We start from the raw sequence: 6,367 nt of genomic DNA, 5'->3' as shown, positions 1-6,367 counted from the left end.
ATATGGGTTGAAGAATTTGCGGTCATATGCATAATTATTATTAGTAACGCCCTTTTAGGGTACAAACCAAAAGATTGATGACGTGCCGTCCCACGAAACACCTTCTTTGAGCTGGATCTGAGCTGGGTTTACCGGGTTAGGCCCTACGGGCCGGGTTACTTTTCGATCGGGGATGATGTCCCAGTGCGATGCAAGAGCCGCAATATGTTTCAAGTTGATATTCGGATCGGGATCAAGTTTCAACATTTCACACCTGTTTCAGGGAAAGAAAGGGTGTGGTGACTGTGGTCAGCCGGCTCAACCAGTTGCGATAGGCCCTACCTGCTGAGCTCTGCTGCTACCAGGAATTCAAAGTGCATTTGAGGGGACGGGGGGTCAACTAATGTTGGCCAAAATTGCCCCAAAAAGTGGAAATTTTTGTAATTTTTGGGGTTTACCTTGAAAGTGGGAGGAGGGGGAAGAAAAATATTTGGGGGAACGCCCCCTGACCGTAGTGCCGCCACTGTGTTCAGCCCCCTACTGCGAAAAGCACTATCGTTTAGTACGTCACCGGGGACGCCATCGGACTTGTGGTTTGTTCCTTAGGATGCAACACAACGATGAATTTCCCACGGTACGAAATGCATGTATACACATGTACATTTTTACGATACTGAATTTGATGTTATTAATGCAATGGTCGACTCCCTCAAGTATCAACGCGAATGCAATTTGCTTTTATAGGCAAACCCAAGGTTGGGTGATTTTTGGGTGTTTATTTTAGCTCTTTTTGTGTTGAAAATTGGTAGGGCCTATAGATGGCCGGGTAGCAAAATCAACAGAATACCGTAGCCTACAGAAAAAGCTAGAGAAGTCAGCATCCGAAAGTCTGTGTGGCACATCCACGTACAAAACTGTTTCAAGACCCCCCACCACCAGTAGGCATACTGGTTTTATTTAGGCCTACTGAAAAACGGCCGGCCCTTTGTTTCATGGAGCCCACAATTATAGGGCCTAGTGCTCATGTACCTCATGTAAAGAAAATCAGATGCTAAGGCAATAATTATGAACCCCCCAGGGGTTAAAATTTCGAACGGCCCGCCAAAAATCGCTTGCCCCCTCTCGCCCGCCAAAAAAATTTGTCCCCCCTTTTGGAGATAATCCGCCTACCCCCCCCACCAACTAGGGGGCTAAGGAGCTGTGCAACACTATGAGCCCCGAGGGGGTAAAATTTCGAACGGCCCGCCAAAATCACTTGCCCCCCGCAAAAAATGTGACATATGGGGCTCTTATAGGCCTATGCATATAACAATATAATGCTAACGACCTATTACTGTTTCAAATCTGAACCTTTTATAAGCTACCGGTACTGTATTTGCTGAGAAACAGCCGGCCCTTTGTTTTAACAGTCGGGCCTCTGGGGCCCCTAGCCTTGATCATCTGGAGCTAAAATGGGCAAAAAAGTCACTGCAAGTTAAGGCCCATACGTGTTCTACATATGAGCCCTAGTGCCTCTGTAATTTTTGAGCTAGCCATACCAATCTCATTGGCCTTTATTTTAACATTTGGGGCCCTGGGGCTCATAATATAAGATACATGGGCCTAGTGCTCATGTACCTCATGTAAAGAAAATCAGATGCTAAGGCAATAATTATGAACCCCCCAGGGGGTTAAAATTTCGAACGGCCCGCCAAAAATCGCTTGCCCCCCCTCTCGGCCCGCCAAAAATTTGTCCCCCTTTTGGAGATAATCCGCCTACCCCCCACCAACTAGGGGGCTAAGGAGCTGTGCAACACTATGAGCCCCCGAGGGGTAAAATTTCGAACGGCCCGCCAAAAATCACTTGCCCCCCCCAAAAAATGTGACATATGGGGCTCTTATAGGCCTATGCATATAACAATATAATGCTAACGACCTATTACTGTTTCAAATCTGAACCTTTTATAAGCTACCGGTACTGTATTTGCTGAGAAACAGCCGGCCCTTTGTTTTAACAGTCGGGCCTCTGGGGCCCCTAGCCTTGATCATCTGGAGCTAAAATGGGCAAAAAAGTCACTGCAAGTTAAGGCCCATACGTGTTCTACATATGAGCCCTAGTGCCTCTGTAATTTTTGAGCTAGCCATACCAATCTCATTGGCCTTTATTTTAACATTTGGGGCCCTGGGGCTCATAATATAAGATACATGGGGCTCATTTATACCTGCAAATATAGAGTACCCCTTGGGCTATCAGTGTGCAAACTCAGGGCCCTGAGGCTGTTTTATTTGATGAGAAACAACATGATTAGTATTTTTACATTTGAGCCCCTGGGGCCCGTGACCTTTGACCTCTGGGGCCAAGATGGGCAAAAGGCAAGTCTACAGGGTATGGCCGTTACATGCGCCAAATATGAGCCCTAGGAGCCTTGTAATTTTGGAGATAGCCCTGTCAATATGAAGGGTCAGGAGAAGGAGAAGAAGAAGGAGAAGGAGAAGAAGGAGAAGACTAAAGAGCATAAGGAGAATATCTATGCCCTGTTCCACAGGCATAGATAAAGAGCATAAGCAGAACTAGATGGCACAGTTGTGTTTGACCAAACACGAATATCTATGCCTGTGTTTCCCACCCTAACCCCCTAAACCCACCATGACACTCTTAATCCATCATGACACTGCATATTCTAAAAGGGCTATCAGTATACCAACGAAAATTGAAATAAATAAATTAAAAATCAAATAATACCCCTTTAATTGCATTTGCTGTGTAAACGCTTGAGGGCGCTCCTCCTTAAATAATGCAACAAACATGTTCCATATAAAAAAAATAAAAATAAAAAAATAAAAAATCTGAATACCCTTTAATCCCAAAACGGAGTGTCCTTTAATGGCTGTTCCATCACCCTAACACCCACTGACACCCCATATTCTAAAAGGGCTATCAGTATACCAACAAAAAAAAAAAAAAATTAATTAATTAATTAAAAATCAAATAATAGCCCTTTAATTGCATTTGCTGTGTAAACGCTTGAGGGCGCTCCTCCTTAAATAATGCAACAAACATGTTCCATACAAAAAAAAAAAAAAATAAAAAAATAAAAAATCTGAATACCCCTTTAATCCCAAAACGGAGTGTCCCTTTAATGGCTGTTCCATCACCCTAACACCCACTGACACCCCATATTCTAAAAGGGCTATCAGTATACCAACAAAAAAAATAAAAATTAATTAATTAATTAAAATCAAATAATAGCCCTTTAATTGAATTTTGTGTAAACGCTTCAGAGAGAACATACAAAAATAATGCAACAAACATGTACCATACAAAAAAAAAAAAAAAAAAAAAAATCAAAAAATCTGAATACCCCTTTAATCCCAAAACGGAGTGTCCCTTTAATGGCTGTTCCATCACCCTAACACCCACTGACACCCCATATTCTAAAAGGGCTATCAGTATACCAACAAAAAAAATAAAAATTAATTAATTAATTAAAAATCAAATAATAGCCCTTTAATTGCATTTGCTGTGTAAACGCTTGAGGGCGCCTCCTTAAATAATGCAACAAACACGCTCCATACAAAAAAAATTTAAAAAAAAAAAAAAAAAAAAAAAAAAAAAATCAAAAAATCTGAATACCCCTTTAATCCCAAAACGGAGTGTCCCTTTAATGGCTGTTCCATCACCCTAACACCCACTGACACCCCATATTCTAAAAGGGCTATCAGTATACCAACAAAAAAAATTAAAATTAATTAATTAATTAAAAATCAAATAATAGCCCTTTAATTGCATTTGTGGTGTAAACGCTTGAGGGCGCTCCTCCTTAAATAATGCAACAAACATGTTCCATACAAAAAAATCAAAAAAAAAAAAAAAAAATCAAAAAATCTGAATACCCCTTTAATCCCAAAACGGAGTGTCCTTTAATGGCTGTTCCATCACCCTATACTGAAAACCTATCTGTGTACCAAATCTGAGCCCTGTAGCTACTTTATTTGCTGAGAAACGGCCGGCCCTTTGTTTTAACATTTGGGCCTCTGGGCCCCTAGCCTTAAAAATCTGGGGCCATAATTGGTAAAATGCATATCTACAAGTTTGGGCCCATACGCATATGAGCCCTAGTGCCCTTGTAGTTTCACAGCTAACCTTGTCAAACTGTTGCCCCTTTTTTAAACATTTGGGGCCCTGGGGCCCATAATATATGACATATGGGGCTCATGTATACATGTAAATATAGAGTACTCCTGGGGCTACCAGTGCACCAACTCAGGGCCCTGAGGCTGCTTTATTTGATGAGAAACGGCATGCTTTGTATTTTTACATTTGGGCCCCTGGGGCCTGTGACCTTTGACCTATGGGGCCAAAATGGGCAAAAGGCACATCTATGGGTAGGGCCATTAAAGTGTGCCAAATATGAGCCATGGGGCCCTTGTAGTTTTGGAGATAGTCCTGTTAATATGAAGCGTGAGAAGAAGGAGAAGGAGAACTAGATGGCACAGTTGTGTTTGACCAAACACGAATATCTATGCCTGTGTTTCCCACCCTAATCCCCTTAACCCACCATGACACTCTTAATCCATCATGACACCCCATATTCTAAAAGGGCTATCAGTATACCAACGAAAAAAAATTAAATTAAATTAATTAATTAAAATCAAATAATACCCCTTTAATTGCATTTGCTGTGTAAACGCTTGAGGGCGCTCCTCCTTAAATAATGCAACAAACATGTTCCATACAAAAAAAATCCAAAAAAAAATCCAAAAATCTGAATATCCCTTTAATCCCAAAACGGAGTGTCCCTTTAATGGCTGTTCCATCACCCTATACTGAAAACCTATCTGTGTACCAAATCTGAGCCCTGTAGCTACTTTATTTGCTGAGAAACGGCCGGCCCTTTGTTTTAACATTTGGGCCTCTGGGCCCCTAGCCTTAAAAAAAATCTGGGGCCATAATTGGTAAAATGCATATCTACAAGTTCAGGCCCATACGTGTGCCACGTATGAGCCCTAGTGCCCTTGTAGTTTCACAGCTAACCTTGTCAATCTTTTGCCCCTTCTTTTAACATTGGGGCCCTGGGGCCCATAATATATGACATACTGGGCTCATGTATATCTGTAAATATAGAGTACCCCTGGGGCTATCAGTGCACCAACTCAGGGCACCGAGGCTGCTTTATTTGATGAGAAACGGCATGCTTTGTATTTTTACATTTGGGCCCCTGGGGCCCGTGACCTGTTACCTATGGGCCCAAAATGGGCAAAAGGCACATCTATGGGTAGGGCCATTAATGTGCCAAATATGAGCCCTGGGGCCCTTGTAGTTTTGGAGATAGCCCTGTTAATATGAAGCGTAAGAAGGAGAAGGAGAAGAAGAAGAAGAAGGAAAAGGAGAAGACTAAAGAGCATAAGCAGAATATCTATGCCCTGTTGCACAGGCATAGATAAGGAAAAGGAGAAGACTAAAGAGCATAAGCAGAATATCTATGCCCTGTTGCACAGGCATAGATAACTAGATGGCACAGTTGTGTTTGACCAAACACAAATATCTATGCCTGTGTTTCCCACCCTAACCCCCTTAACCCACCATGACACTCTTAATCCATCATGACACCCCATGTTCTAAAAGGGCTATCAGTATACCACCAAAAAAAATTGAAATAAATTAATAAATTAAAAATCAAATAATACCCCTTTAATTGCATTTGCTGTGTAAACGCTTGTGGGCGCTCCTCCTTAAATAATGCAACAAACATGTTCCATACAAAAAAAAATCAAAAAAAAAAAAAAAATCTGAATACCCCTTTAATCCCAAAACGGAGTGTCCTTTAATGGCTGTTCCATCACCCTAACACCCACTGACACCCCATATTCTAAAAGGGCTATCAGTATACCAAAATAAAAATAAAAATTAATTAATTAATTAAAAATCAAATAATAGCCCTTTAATTGCATTTGCTGTGTAAACGCTTGAGGGCGCTCCTCCTTAAATAATGCAACAAACATGTTCCATACAAAAAAAAAATCAAAAAAAAAAAAATCAAAAAATCTGAATACCCTTTAATCCCAAAACGGAGTGTCCTTTAATGGCTGTTCCATCACCCTACACTGAAAACCTATCTGTGTACCAAATCTGAGCCCTGTAGCTACTTTTATTTGTTGAGAAACGGCCGGCCCTTTGTTTTAACATTTGGGCCTCTGGGCCCCTAGCCTTAAAAAATCTGGGGCCATAATTGGTAAAATGCATATCTACAAGTTCGGGCCCATACGTGTGCCACATATGAGCCCTAGTGCCCTTGTAGTTTCACAGCTAACCTTGTCAAACTGTTGCCCCTTTTTTTTTAACATTTGGGGCCCTGGGGCCCATAATATATGACATATGGGGCTCATGTATACATGTAAATATAGAGTA

General features: G+C 41.4%; 1 protein-coding gene across 2 annotated transcripts in view; it reads left to right on the top strand.

The window, feature by feature from the left end:
• LOC140171229 (nuclear factor NF-kappa-B p105 subunit-like) overlaps window positions 1-6,367 on the top strand; it is an 85,701-nt gene that overhangs the window by 62,038 nt on the left and 17,296 nt on the right. The gene's annotated exons all lie outside the window — the stretch shown is intronic.

Source organism: Amphiura filiformis, chromosome 15 (assembly GCF_039555335.1).
Source record: "Amphiura filiformis chromosome 15, Afil_fr2py, whole genome shotgun sequence".
NCBI classification, from domain to species: domain Eukaryota; kingdom Metazoa; phylum Echinodermata; class Ophiuroidea; order Amphilepidida; family Amphiuridae; genus Amphiura; species Amphiura filiformis.
The sequence above is the reverse complement of the archived record's forward strand: the minus strand, read 5'-3'. Positions and strand labels throughout refer to the sequence as shown.